The following is a 15,321-nucleotide window of genomic DNA, read 5'->3' on the forward strand; positions in this document are numbered from 1 at the left end:
TCTGTAAATGTATGGTGTGTACACAGTCCAAGCCACAGTGAATTCGACGGGGTTTATTCCCAGGAAAGCTAGGATCACAGCCTTACACTGCAAAACTTAGCAAGTTTACTTGGAAGCAAGCACCACTGAGTTGAAGGAGACTTACTCTAATAAGTATGTTTAGAATGCAGCTTTAGTCTCTTGCGGCAAAAACAAGATTCCTGTGACTTTACATGGTGTTTTCTTTATATTTTATTATTATTTCCAAAACAGGGATAGTAAAACAGCAGGTAACACCTAGAGTTCCTCTTACAAGCAAGAGAACATGTTTAATGAGATATTATAACAAACTGACCACCAACAGTTGCCATCTATGGAAAAACATCATAGCAGAACAGATTCTTAACAGATTTTTATGGTACTGTATTACTATTACTATTATTATTTATTGAATTCATATACCACCCTATATCTGGGGGTCTCAGGGCAGTAGCAGGACGGATTCTACAGGAAATAGGTTTATTCAGTTTCTCCTATGTTTCCCCAACTGTTAACTTCCACATTATATTTAAGGTTTCACAACACCATTCAGTGGACAGTGGGAGTGGCCGCCAAGACCATATAATACCGGTCCTGAAAGACCTACATTGGCTCCCAATACGTTTCAGAGCACAATTCAAAGTGTTGGTGCTGACCTTGAAAGCCCTAAACAGCCTTGGTCCAGTATACCTGAAGGAGCATCTCCACCCCCATCATTCAGCCTGGACACTGAGGTCCAGCGCCGAGGGCCTTCTGGCGGTTCCCTCATTGCGAGAAGAGAGGTTACAGGGAACCAGGCAGAGGGCCTTCTTGGTGGTGGCACCCGCCCTGTGGAACACCCTCCCACCAGATGTCAAGGAAATAAACAACTACCTGACTTTTCGAAGACATCTGAAGGCAGCCTAGTTTAGAGAAGTTTTTAATGATTAATGTTTCATCGTGTTTTTAATATTCTGCTGGGAGCCGCTCAGAGTGGCTAGGGAAACCCAGCCAGGTGGGCAAGGTATAAATAAGTTGTTGCTGCTGCTGCTGCTGCTGTGTCATACCACACAAACTAAGTTCAGCATGACATTCCAGTAAAGGTAAAGGTAAAGTTACCCCTGACCATTAGGTCCAGTCGTGACCGACTCTGGGGCTGCGGCGCTCATCTCGCTTTATTGGCCGAGGGAGCCGGCGTACACCCTCCGGGTCATGTGGCCAGCATGACTAAGCCGCTTCTGGTGAACCAGAGCAGCGCACGGAAATCCCACTTACCTTCCCGCCGGAGCAGTACCTATTTATCTACTTGCACTTTGACGTGCTTTCGAACTGCTAGGTTGGCAGGAGCAGGGACCGAGCAACGGGAGCTCACCCCGTGGTGGGGATTCGAACCGCCGACCTTCTGATCGGCAAATCCTAGACTCTGTGGTTTAACCCACAGCGCCACCCGCATCCCATATGACATTCCAGTATATGAGTCCAAAAGCCACAGTCCCATAGCACAACAGGCACTGCCGTGTGAAAGGGGCGTTAAAAAGCAGGGCAGATGTGCTAGCTAGAATTATAATCAGGAAAACAAATGCCGTCTCCGACATGTCTGAATGCACCCAGAAGCACAAGGAATAGAGCAGCTGGCGATGCCAGGTCTTCTGGAGGAATGTGCAACCACACGTGCCCCTTAAGATTTGCTTCATGATGAGAAAACTGTCTATGTGACTGAAGTCAGGTTTTGCTCATTCCTGCAGCTTGCGGATGACTCAGGAACCAGCCGATGTGACTGGAAGCACACAGACTGGCAAGGAGAGAGAGAGAGGCTGGGTGGCTTTTCCTTTCCATCTCCCTCCATCCAGCAAGCAGCGGTAAAAATAAACCTGTTTCAAAATAAACATTTTTCTTTCCGAGCAGACCTGCCCCCCCCCAGCTCCTTAAACAATCTCTGATATTTCAATGGAAAACACCGTCGTCCTCTTGGAAGGTGCATGGTTCTGTGTACAACTAAGATTGGCACTGGCCCATTTTCTTTCAGTAGGAAAGACTGTTCTATATTGAGTCAAGGCAAGTAATCGGCTCATGTAAAAACACACTGATTCCCAGACCGTCCGCGGGCTGGATTGAGAAGGCAATTAGGCCACATCCAGCCCCCAGGCCTTAGTTTGCCTACCCATGGTCTAGTCCAGCCTTTCTCAACCTGTGGGTCCCCAGATGTTGTTGAACTACAACTCCCATCACCCCTAGCTAGCAAGGCCAGAGCTCAGGGATGATGGGAGTTGTAGTCCAACAGCATCTGGGGACCCACAGGTTGAGAACCACTGGTCTAGTCCAACCAGCTGCAGTGCAGGAATCTCGGCTAAAGCATCCCTGACCGATGGCCATCCAACATCTGCTTAAAAACCTCCAAGGAAGGAGAGTCCTCAATCTGCCGAGAAAGACCGTTCCACTGTCAAACAGGAGGTCAAAGAAGATCTACATCAGGGGTCAGCAAAGTTTTTCAGCAGGGGGCCAGTCCACTGTCCCTCAGACATTGTGGGGGGCTGGACTATATTTTGGGGGGAAAACCACCGCATTTTTCGCTCCATAAGACGCACCTGTTAAGTTGTGGGTGAACATATCAGACGACACAGCGATTCTTCAAACAGCTCTTCTTTATTCTGAGGCCAGAACAGAACTGAGCTAAAGGGCTCAGCCAGCCTGCTTATATAGAGCTCCAGTACCTTGCTACTGTAACAACTTTCTAAAACTATCCAATCACTGAACGTCACTTTCGATCCTTCATTTGCATACAAACTATCCAATCACTGAACGTCACTTTCGATCCTTCATTTGCATAACTATCTACAGTATCCCCCTGCTGGCCCAGGGTGAGAACTTCAGTACATAACACTGACCATTAGACGCACCTAGTTTTTAGAAGGGGAAAAAATATTTTTAAAGGGAGCGCTGAGCAGAGCCTGTATGCATCCCAGGCTCTGCTCAGCGCTCCCTTTCACGAGCCGCATGGAGCGTGTGTGTGGCGCTTGCAGGCTTTCCCCCTGGAGGGAGAAGGGCAGCCCCTCACTGACGGGCTGCCCTTCTACCTCCTCGGTGGGAGAAGACCCCAAGAGCCGCACACATGCTCCACATGGCTAGTGAAAGGGAGTGCGGCTCTTGCGGGAGGTGGGGGAAGGGACTGAGGGGCTGCCCTCTGTCCCTTCCCCAACCTCCCTCAAAAGCCCACAGGAGCCACACACCCTTTAAAGAGCGTGCGGCTCCTGCGGGCTTTTCTATCAGGAGGGAGAAGGGACTGATGCGGCCAGTCAGTCCCTTCTCCCTCCTGGGGAAAAGCCCGCAAGAGCTGCGCTGAGCTTGTGTGCGGCTCTTGGGGGCTTTTCCCGCCTGCCTCCTCCTTGCATTCGCTCCATAAGATGGACACACATTTCCCCTTACTTTTTAGGAGGGAAAAAGTGCGTCTTACGGAGCGAAAAATACAGTAATAATGAAAGAATTCCTATGCCCCACAAATAACCCAGAGATGCATTTCAAATAAAAGGACACATTCTACTCATGGAAAAACACACTGATTCCTGAACCGTCCCAGGCCGAATTAAGAAGACAATTGGACCAGATCGGCCCCCGGGCCTTAGTTTGCCTAACCATGATCTACATCAGGAAGAAATGGGGGGGGGGGAGAAAGATCACATAGGGATCTGCTGCCCCAGGTGGCCCCTGCTCCCTGAGGCAATTGCCTCAGCTTACCTCATGGGTGCCATGCCTGTTTATTTCTAGGGCAAGTAGCTTCCCAAAAAGAAGGTGCCAAGTCTCTACAGGCTCAGCTTTGATTCGATCACGATGTAGGGAAACGTGAAGGCCAAACAACTAGAGGATAGCGTGCTTCTGGCTTTGCGGTAAAGAATTAAAATGTTTCCCACAGATGACACACCCCAAACCGAGGAAATATCTTGATGAAGACATTCCGGGACAATATTGTTGTGTCTCCTAGAGCTTGGAGAAATCACAGAGATACAGCCAGGGGCTGAAGCAGAGACATTGTGGTAAGAAACTCACCTGATGCGTTCAGCTGCAGCACTCTCAGAAATGAAACCCTAGTTTTATTAGGATATTTCAGCAGGCTTTGCATCCACTGTGCATTTTCGGCAATTATGTTTTTTAAAGAAATCCTAATTCTGCAAAAGAGGCATACATCACCTTGCCAGCAAAGGTCCCTATAGTTAAAGCTATGGTTTGCCCAGTAGTGATGTATGGAAGTGAGAGCTGGACCATAAAGAAGGCTGATCGACGAAGAATGGATGCTTTTGAATTCTGGTGCTGGATGAGACTCTTGAGAGTCCCATGGACTGCAAGAAGATCAAATCTCTCCATTCTGAAGGAAATCAGCCCTGAGTGATCACTGGAAGGACAGATCCTGAAGCTGAGGCTCCAATACTTTGGCCACCTCATAAGAAGAGAAGACTCCCTGGAAAAGACCCTGATGTTGGGAAAGATGGAGGGCACAAGGAGAAGGGGACGACAGAGGACGAGATGGTTGGACAGTGTTCTCGAAGCTACAAACATGAGTCTGACCAAACTGCGGGAGGCAGTGGAAGACAGGAGGGCCTGGCGTGCTCTGGTCCATGGGGTCACGAAGAGTCGGACACAACTAAATGACTAAACAACAACAACAATTCTGCAAAATCCAAGCAAGAGAATCACAGGCTCTTCTCGTTACTCTCACACATTTGTCCATAATATTTTATTTATAATTAAAGACACACACACAGGGAACATGTCAAAGTTTCCCTTAAATGTGCACAAATAGGGTTTTTGTTGTCTGTGCACTCGTGTTAGGAAGCTTCCTAGCTCATCTGTGCAGTGTGCATTTGAGGAGCCACTGCAAAGAAGGCCCTTTCTCATTTTGCCACCCTCCAGACCTCTCACAGAAGAGGCACACAAAGAAGGGTCTCAGAATATGATCTCAGTTAAGTTCATAGAGAGAGAGGTGGTCTTTGCAGTATTGGGGGTCCTGAGCCATTTAAGGCTTCATAGGTCAAAACCAGCACTTTGGATTGGGCCCAGAAACTAATAGGCAGTGTAGCAATGTATTTCTGAATTTTATTTCACTTGGCATGTTTTATACATAGGTTCCAGCTGTGTCTATTACCAATATTTGAAGCTATGAATGTTAACTTTATAAATCTCTTATAATTTACTTGTTTGTTGCTGCTCAACTGACAATGGTCCAGGAATGGAGAAAGGCTTCAGATTTTTCTTTGAATGTTTGGTTCAAGACATTTTTGTATCATAGCTAGACCCAAAAAGTTAACTCACGTGAAGTGGGCTTTGCATCCACTTGGAGTCTCTGTGCAATCGATGCATCTCTCCTGTTTGAAATTTTCAAAGCCTAGGGACCCTCTGGATTTAGGGAGAATATACTGTGGGGCTGCAATAGTTGGAGGGGAACTCTGCCTGGATGAAGGGGAATAAAATGAGACTAGGCATTCACAATCCACCTTCAGCCAAGGCAGCAGCACTCCAGAGATTTCAAGCAACCCACATGTGGTGGAACTGTAAAAAGATCAGACAATTTTGGGAAATGATTTACAATGAGCTTAAGAAATGTTTAAATGCTTCTTTCCTAAAAAAACAAACACCTGAAGCTTTCCTGCCAGGAATTATGGGAAATGAAATCTCAAAAAAAAAATACAGGAGAGTCTTTATGTACATTACAGTCGTTGCCAGAATTCTAATCGCAAAAGGTTGGGAGGGAGAGGATACCCCATCTAAATCAGACAAAATAAAATAAGAGAGTATGCCAAACTGGTGAGATTATCAGCAGGACCAAGAGACGTTACAGATGAATTTTTTTCCAGAGAGTGGCATATATACAGAGCTTATGTAAAAGAACATTGTCAAAATATCAATTCGTTGGCAGGCTTTGATTGAGCTTCGGTGTGTAAATAGGATAATTGTATAAAATAAAATTTATAGTAAGTCAAATAATATGGAGAAAGCAAAGTTTAAGAGTGTATTTTAGGACTTTAATTCAGGAATGCAAGGGGAAGATTGGAGGTCCTGAGAAATCTGATCACAAATGGATGTGCAAAGCATGCATTAGTTAAAGAATGAAGAACAGTTTATTTCCTATTTTTCATTTTGTCTATAATATCAGTTGTACAATTCTGTTATGAAGTTTTCAATCAATAAAGCATTCCCCAAAAAAAGAGAGAAAGAGATTTCAAGCAGCCCTGCATCCACAGCCTTTTCTATTTTCTATTGAAGTAAGATCCAGCAACCAGCCCAGCCGGCTTCTGCATATGATGGGATGGAAGGGGGTGGGGCACAATCTCAAGTAGCAAAATGTCTTGGGCCTGCACTGCTCTCATCTAACCTTCTCCTCTTCTTTCTCTGAGCAAGCTGCTCCTCTCTTCCCCCTCCTCCTCCTCCTTTCCACATCAGCAGCTCATCGCCTGATCTTTTCTGAGATCCAATGAAAACCCAGCAGCCTGCCTTCAAGCAGGCCTCAAGAGTCATCCTCATTGGCCATTGCTTCAGTCGGTCACCATGGCAACACAGCACAGACTCTACCCACATCCATCTTCTCTGGTCCAGTAAGGTTGGCTGAGCATCCTTAACCCCTTCCTGGCTTGCTGCAGGTTAGTGATGGCTTGGAGGTGCCCTCTGACAATATATTGCTTTCTAGATCCTTTCAACACGCATGGCAGATTTTCAGGGAAAGCGACAAACTTCATTTGCCTTCTCACCCCGCCCCACCCCACAGCTTGTTGCCCAATTTACTTTCCAGGCGAAAAAATACACCCCTGTGCAATTAGAGTTTGCTAACTTACATGCCTGCAAGACCCCTCCTGTGGGATGTGGGTGGTGCTGTGGTCTAAACCACTGAGCCTCTTGGGCTTGCTGATCAGAAGGTCAGCTGTTCGAATCCCCATGATGGGGTGAGCTCCCGTTGCTCTGTCCCAGCTCCTGCCAACCTAGCAGTTCGAAAGCACGCCAGTGCAAGTAGATAAATAGGTACCACTGTGGTGGGAAGGTAAACAGCATTTCCATGTGGTCTGGTTTCTGTCATGGTGTTCCGTTGCGCCAGAAGTGGTTTAGTCCTACTAGCCATGTGACCTGAAAAGCTGTCTGTGGACAAACACCGGCTCCCTTGGCCTGCAACTGAGATGAGCACTGCAACCCCATAGTCACCTTGGACTGGACTTAACCATCCAGGGGTCCTTTACCTTTACCTATTAGGTGCCTGACCAGAGGGATTTAACCAGGAACTAGCTTTTGCACCAGCATACAGCATACATATGGGACATGGGTGGCGCTGTGGGTTAAACCACAGAGCCTAGGGCTTGCCGATCAGAAGGTTGGCAGTTCAAATCCCCGTGACGGAGTGAGCTCCCGTTGCTTGGTCCCTGCTCCTGCCAACCTAGCAGTTCAAAAGCACGTCAAAGTGCAAGTAGATAAATAGGTACCGCTCCGGTGGGAAGGTAAACGGCGTTTCCGTGCGCTGCTCTGGTTCACCAGAAGCGGCTTAGTCATGCTGGCCACATGACCTGGAAGCTGCATGCTGGCTCCCTCAGCCAATAAAGTGAGATGAGCGCCGCAACCCCAGAGTCGTACGCAATTGGACCTAATGGTCAGGGGTCCCTTTACCTTTACCTTTTACAGATGGCTCAAAAGCTTTAAAAATGAACCAAGGGAGCATAGCTGAAAACGCCCTCCCGCAAATCGACCAGTGGGTTGAAGGGGCTTCAACTCTCTTTCTAAACTGCCAAATATTATGTGTACTGAAATGAGCAATCCATATTCTGACCCTTCCACTAGGAAGAAATTGGAAGATGCCTTTCATTTACTTATATCTATTTTTTACGTTTGTCTCCTACCTTTTTGCTTCACGCTCAAGGCGGCATACAGGGTTCTCCCCCCACCTCGTCACTGAATCCACCCAACAGCCTTGCGAAGTAGGCTGAGAGGCAGTGACTGGCCCAAGGTCCCCCCGTGAGCTTCAAGGCCGAGTGGAGATTTGAATCCTGCTCTCCCAGACCTTGTTCCAATGCTCTAACCACTACACCACACTCTCAAAGCATGGAGGGGATGTTATCATTGATTAATGCCTGCGGATCAAATTGTTGGTAAAGGCACAGGAGCAAAGCAAAGCAATAGGGATAGCTACACCTAAGCAATAACTGCTTTTTAAAAAATTTACAACGTAAAAGATACAGTTTATCCATTATAATGAAAAAATTTTAACATTCACACAAAATTCATCCAGATGGTACAATACTATTGGCAAATCTGTTATTCAACTATAGAATTCTGCTACTTTTTATGTTATTGAGATATAATTCTTTACCTCTGTGAATAATCATTCAGAAACATATCTCATTCTGAAATAAACCTGGATGGAATTTCTTTATCTGTTGGGTTATTTTGTTTGTTTCCTATATGTATACTCCCTTTCTCTAACTGCAGGTACAGCAGCAAATATTTCCCAATATGGGGGGAGGATATAATCTCTGAGCCTCCTACGTGTCTCCTACGTGTCTCGTAATATTAATTCCGTTTTATCATTTCTCAGCTCTCTCTGACATTGACTTTCCTGTTGGAAAACTCTTGAGTGGTTTAAGTTTTGAAATAAGAATATTGAGGGGGTCCCTTCAAGGGGTTCAGCTTCTTAAGGAAGACTGGACCTTCGGAGAGAGCGTACCTTTTAAGGCTCAAACCGGTCAGGAAATGAACAGAGATCAGACCAGGATATACGAAGGCAAAGCGGCTATAAGCCTGATCTTTATTAAAGCTGTTGCAACAGGGTGTTCCCCCCACACACAGGAGAGCAGAGGAGGCCCCTGGACAAAGGTGTGCAATCCCTTATATGTTGTTGTTGTTTAGTCGTTTAGTCCTGTCCGACTCTTCGTGACCCCATGGACCAGAGCACGCCAGGCACTCCTGTCTTCCACTACCTCCCACAGTTTGGTCAAACTCATGCTGGTAGCTCCAAGAACACTGTCCAACCATTTCGTCCTCTGTCATCCCCTTCTCCTTGTGCCCTCCATCTTTCCCAACATCAGGGTCTTTTCCAGGGAGTCTTTTCTTCTCATGAGGTGGCCAAAGGATTGGAGCCTCAGCTTCAGGATCTGTCCTTCCAGTGAGCACTCATATAGAGCCCTTACTGTATATAGACTTTGAAATTGCCCATCCTGTAGATCAAGACCACCCCCAGAAGGGGTGTAGCCCAAGACCACCACCCAGATACATCATACGTACACCAGAGAAGAGGCGGACTACAACAGAAATCTAAGTGCCTTGTTTTTTCTCCTGTCTGCTAGGTCACTAGATTGGATTACCTGGGCATCCTGGCCACTCTTTTGTTATGATAACTACTCAACTCCTGAATCCAGGTCACAGGCTCACCTTATTCATATCTTAAATGTGCCCTTGAGACAGGATTTGTGAGCAAAGGGACAATGGGGAGATTTCCCATTTCCTTTGACCTTGAAGAGAAATATTTGAGGTCAATTTGGAAGAGAGAAAATGGTTTCAGGACTTTTCTGTGGGTTTCAGACATGTGGTTTACATATTTGTATGTATTTGCTTGGTACATTTATGAACAACATATATATATATGACCTTAAAATTCTTATAACAGACATTTCCACAAAAGCAAGTCTTCTTTAAGAGCAAGGTTTTAGAAGTCTGAGAAGTCTTGTCGTGATGACATTATGTAATCCGGTTTCCAAAACGGAGGGCAGAGGAGACAGGGAAGTCAGATAGGAGCCACAAGGGACTGTCACAAACGATTTGCCATTTGCAAATTCCCTTATAGAGAGAGGTTCAGGGAGATCACATCAACATTATGATCCTCCCTGCTGGCTGGTTGGGAACAGCAACTGAGAGAACTTCTAAGGACTCTTAGCATGAGATACTTTCCCTCAGGCTTACAAAATGGGGCTGGTGTTTGGGCCTCTCCACATTTGTCTTGTTGTTGTTTAGTCGTTTAGTCGTGTCCGACTCTTTGTGACCCCCTGGACCAGAGCACACCAGGCACTCCTGTCTTCCACTGCCTCCCGCAGTTTGGTCCAACTCATGCTGGTAGCTTCGACAACACTGTCCAACCATCTCGTCCTCTGTCGTCCCCTTCTCCTTGTGCCCTCCATCTTTCCCAACATCAGGGTCTTTTCCAGGGAGCCTTCTCTTCTCATGAGGTAGCCAAAGTATTGGAGCCTCAGCTTCAGGATCTGTCCTTCCAGTGAGCACTCAGGGCTGATTTCCTTCAGAATGGATAGGTTTGATCTTCTTGCCGTCCATGGGACTCTCAAGAGTCTCCTCCAGCACCAGAATTCAAAAGCATCAATTCTTTGGCAATCAGCCTTCTTGATGGTCCAGCTCTCACTTCCAAACATCACTACTGGGAAAACCATAGCACTGAAACAGCGGCACATGTCCTCCTGTCTTGTACTCCCTACAAAGACCTGGGGAACGAGATCATCGCCCCACTCGTACTAACCATCCCAGGGCACTCAACCACTGCCACAATGTCCTTTCTTCTATCAGATCAAAATGAGCAGATAACAGCAAAGGTTGCTAGGTTCATAGCAGGGGCAATCAGAATAAGGGCCACTAACTGATGGCTGATTCAGGACTTTAAATTGTGCTCTTATATCAAATTTCTCTTTCTGCGTATACTGTTTTACTGCTGCTATGGCCATTGGCTAGTGAGAATAAAGTTTTATCTTATCTTATTCAGATTTAGGGTGTGTGCGAGGAGAGGAGCAAGGGGAAGTTGCATTGCACAAGCTTAAATCCTTGCACAGGTGGGATGAGTTAGTTGACCTTACTTTGAATGCAAACCAGTACCTCTGAATTCTAGTTCCTGGGAATCACAAGTGAGGAAAGCATTTCTGAGCTGGCAGGCTTCTCAATGGCATCCAGTTGGTGGTGGTTGCTGGCACACCACCAGAGGATGGTGTGCAACTCAGTTACTCAGAGTAGGCCCATTGGAAGTAATGAACACAACTAATCATGACTAAATTAAATCCATTAATTTCAGTGGGTCTGCTGTTCAATATGGCTTACGGTAAGTCATATACTACATGAAATGTGTATTATGTTACACTTTTCAAGCGTGTGAAAGTCTTGTACAAATAGAACAAAACTTTTTGTATTTTAATCTTGTATTTTGATTACAGCCTTCCTCAGTTTTCCTTCCAGATTTATGACGTTTATTACTTCTAGAAGTATTTTCTGAACACTTGCTTTTGGGCGGGGGGGGTTATTGATTTGTTTTTGTTTTGATTATGTATTTTGTGGTTTTATATTCTGCTATTACCCTGTGAACCGCACTGAGACCTGCGGGTATAGGGTGGTATACAAATTCAGTCACAACAACAACAACGTTATGCCCATTGATTTCCATGGCTCCACCTCTGTGGAAAATAGTACCGAGATTGGTGGACTAGATGAGCTTTGGGCCTGATCCTGCAGGCTCTGTGTAGGGGAGACTTTCAAACAGAGGGCTGCCCTCTGTAAAACAGGACACATGACCCAGCTCCATCCCTGTCGTTATCTTTTAACCCAACAGATTGAATTTATCCTCTGCCATTGACCCCAGACGAGGGTTACCAAATGTCATCCTCTGCTCCTCCCTCTGTACCCAAAAAGGAGCTGATCTTCGTGTTACATAAATCCATGGCTCAACAGCGCCTGAGAGAAAGCAGGGATGTGTGTGTGTGGATGAGCAGGATTTTCCTTCTTTTGTTCTGCAACGTCAGGTTTGGGGAAGAGGGCTATCGAAAGGATGATGGGAACAAACACATTCCAGGCCACAGGCAATGCAAAGTGGGCCAGAACCCATTGCAATGTAGCCATCACGAAGAGGCTGGTCCACATGAACCCCCGTAAATATTGGCCTGAATCAGGCTTCCCAAATGTCCTTCTGCGTGATGCCTGGATTACATAGCTTATCACAGAGGGTCTTCAGCAAGACTATCATTCATACTGTGATTCATAGTGATAATGGAGCCCATGGGAGATTTTACTTTCTTGGGCTCCATGATCACTGCAGATTGTGACAGCAGTCACGAAATTAAAAGATGCCTGCTCCTTGGGAGAAAGGCAATGGCAAACCTAGACAGCATCTTAAAAAGCAGAGACATCACCTTGCCAACAAAGGTCCAGATAGTTAAAGCTATGGTTTTCCCAGTAGTGATGTATGGAAGTGAGAGCTGGACCATAAAGAAAGCTGATCGCCGAAGAATTGATGCTTTTGAATTATGGTGCTGGAGGAGACTCTTGAGAGTCCCGTGGACTGCAAGAAGACAAAACGCATCCATTCTTAAGGAAATCAGCCCTGAGTTCTCACTGGAAGGACAGATCGTGAAGCTGAGGCTCCAGTACTTTGGCCACCTCATGAGAAGAGAAGACTCCCTGGAAAAGACCCTGATGCTGGGAAAGATGGAGGGCACAAGGAGAAGGGGACGACAGAGGACAAGATGGTTGGACAGTGTTCTCGAAGCTACAAACATGAGTCTGACCAAACTGCGGGAGGCAGTGGAAGACAGGAGTGCCTGGCGTGCTCTGGTCCGTGGGGTCATGAAGAGTCAGACACACTAAACAACTAAACAACAACAACATCATTCATACTGGACCACTTCCCTCTAGCTTGCTGACCCTTGCCACACCAAATCTTCCTCTGCTCTATACAGAATCACAGAAATCCCAACATTAAAAAAAAAAAATATTCATTTTCTTTTTCATTCATAACCTACATCTCAATTTCTTAACATTTACTATGTATTCCTTCCTCCCTCCCCTCCTAGGCTTCCCCCAACTTCCGCTTCTTGTTTGTTTCACCTTTCACAGAAAAAGTTATTAATAACATAACATCAAACCTAAAAACATAAAAGTAAATACTCCATAATATTTCTCTATCTTCTAAACATTTTCTAATACTAATAGTGTGAATGTTTATTTAAATCCTGCCATCAAGTCTATCGACTTTCTTTGTTTCTGCAAGTATAATATAAATGGTTCCCATTCTTTTTCAAAGTCACTGTTGTCTTTTTCTCTTAGTCTGTCCAACACAATGCAGAGCACTAACCACTATACGATCATGGCCACAGAAATCCCAGCCTGATGCCATCCAGATGTTGGAGACTACAACTCCCATAAGCTCCAGCCAGCATAGACAATGGTCACGGATGATGGGAATGCGAGTCGTCGTCCCAAACATCTGGAAAGAACCAGTTTGGGGAAAATTGCTATCGGGCGTGCAATTTACCTATGAGCTGGAGCCCTCTGTTGTAATATAGTTACTGACTCACACCTGCATGTATGAAAGAGATAACCTGAGCTCAGGTTGCCAGTGGGTGTGGCTTAGCAGGCTCTCAGTGGCCTCTCCCCCCACTCCCCTTCCCGATTCCTGGAACAAGCAAAGGAGCCATGCAACTTTGGTTCCCAACTCAACAGATGCTGCATGTGAACGAATTTATCTCTCCAAAATGAGATTTTATAGCCTGCAAACTGAAAAGAAACAAAAACTCTTTTCTTTTGGGAGTTGACTCATGTTAAGCTTGTGGTCCACCAAGACCCCTCGATCCTTTCCACATGCACTGCTAGTAAGCCAGGTGTTCCCCATCTTATATTTGTGCATCTGGTTATCCCTGCCTAAGCGCAGAACCTGACATTTGTCCCTACTGAAATTCACTGCTAGCTTGGATCCAGCTCTCCAAACTGTTAATATTGGTCAACCTGCTCTTCTCTCCCTCTCTTGTGATGAGCTGTTGCAAGGAAGCATGCTGGGTACTCCTTCACAGGGTAGAGTAAACCAGTGGAACTCCATGCCACAGGAAGCAGTGGTGGACACCAACCTTGATGGCTTTCAAAGAAGATGACACAAATTCATGGAGGAGAGGGCTGTCAGTGGCTGCTAGCCACAATGGCTATGCAGTGCTTTTGAATACCAGTTGCTGGAAACCGCAGGAGGGGTGAGGGCTTGTGTTCGAATCTTGCTTGCTGGTTTCCCACAGGTATCTGGCTGGCCCCTGTGAGAACAGGATGCTGGACTAGAGGGAACATGGGCCTGATCCTGCAGGCTCTTCTAATGTTTTTATGGGTGCATATTGAGGCTGTGTGGGACAACATCTGCGCTCAATAGGCACGACCCTCACCCCACACACAGAACACACTCTAGGATGTACCCAAAGTCAATATTCTCTATTGCAGAGGGAGTCTCAGCAGGAATAAAGCAAAATATTGAAAGCTGCTGCTGTTAAGCCAGACAGAACATTTGGAGCCCGGCTTTCATAATAAGGCAGCCTATCGATAACAAAGATGGGCCTATTTGAGGATTAAAATATCACTGAATCACCTTTTGTGCAGTGGAAAAATTTAGTAACCAAGCTGCAGGCAAACAGCTCTTATCTCGTTACCTCCCCTTTCAAAATGGGCCAGAGAGACACTTAGCAATGTCTTCTTTGTATGTTCTAAGCAGCGGCATAGAAATTATACCTGGTTTCCCCCCAAGCGGCCGAAATAAAATTGGAACGCGCATTTGAGCCATTGCACCTCGGCCAAATCTGTGCCCTGTATCTGATCGGGTTTTAGACATTCAGTCCATTCCTTCGGTTGCGTAAGCTGGTGAAGCCTGATCTTTCTTTGCATTTCACAGCGCTTGCTATTCATATTTGCCCTGCCAGCAAGCTGAAGGGCAGGGAACAAACCGAACCCATGGGGAAGGAATTTGGACGGCAGCAGGAGACGCCCGGGGGCAAGGATAGGAGAAATGATTTTGAGGGTTTGGACCACTGAAAAGGATGGGGGGAGAGCTGCATCTGAACAAGAGCTGCAAAGGCAGAGAGTGCTCAAGCTCACAGAACTGGAAGAGAACACCAATGGGCATCTAGTCCAACCCCAAACAGGATACACTGAAAACACAGCGTGGCGCAATGCTCAGTGTTGGATGTGGACTGAGGAGACCCAAATTCAAATCCTCACTGAGCCATGGGCCTTACCAGGTGTTCCTTCGCCTCCCTCTCTGTCCAACCTACCTCACAGGGTTGTGTGAGGATTTGAAAAAGATAACTGAGTTCTTTGAATGAATACAGTGGTACCTCAGGTTACAAACACTTCTGGCTACAAACGCTTCAAGTTACAGACTCCGCTAACCTGGAAGTAGTACCTCGAGTTAAGAACTTTACCTCAGGATGAGAACAGAAATTGTGTGGCAGCGGCACAGTGGCAGCGAGAGGTCCCATTAGCTAAAATGGTACCTCAGGTTAAGAACAGTTTCAGGTTAAGAACGGACCTCTGGAACGAATTAAGTTCTTAACCTGAGGTACCAGGCTC

At 46.1% G+C, this 15,321-nt stretch overlaps 1 long non-coding RNA gene across 4 annotated transcripts in view; it reads left to right on the forward strand.

The window, feature by feature from the left end:
* Positions 1-15,321, forward strand: part of LOC128422761 (uncharacterized) — a 217,364-nt gene that overhangs the window by 111,130 nt on the left and 90,913 nt on the right. The gene's annotated exons all lie outside the window — the stretch shown is intronic.

Source organism: Podarcis raffonei, chromosome 10, assembly GCF_027172205.1.
Source record: "Podarcis raffonei isolate rPodRaf1 chromosome 10, rPodRaf1.pri, whole genome shotgun sequence".
Lineage (NCBI taxonomy): Eukaryota > Metazoa > Chordata > Lepidosauria > Squamata > Lacertidae > Podarcis > Podarcis raffonei.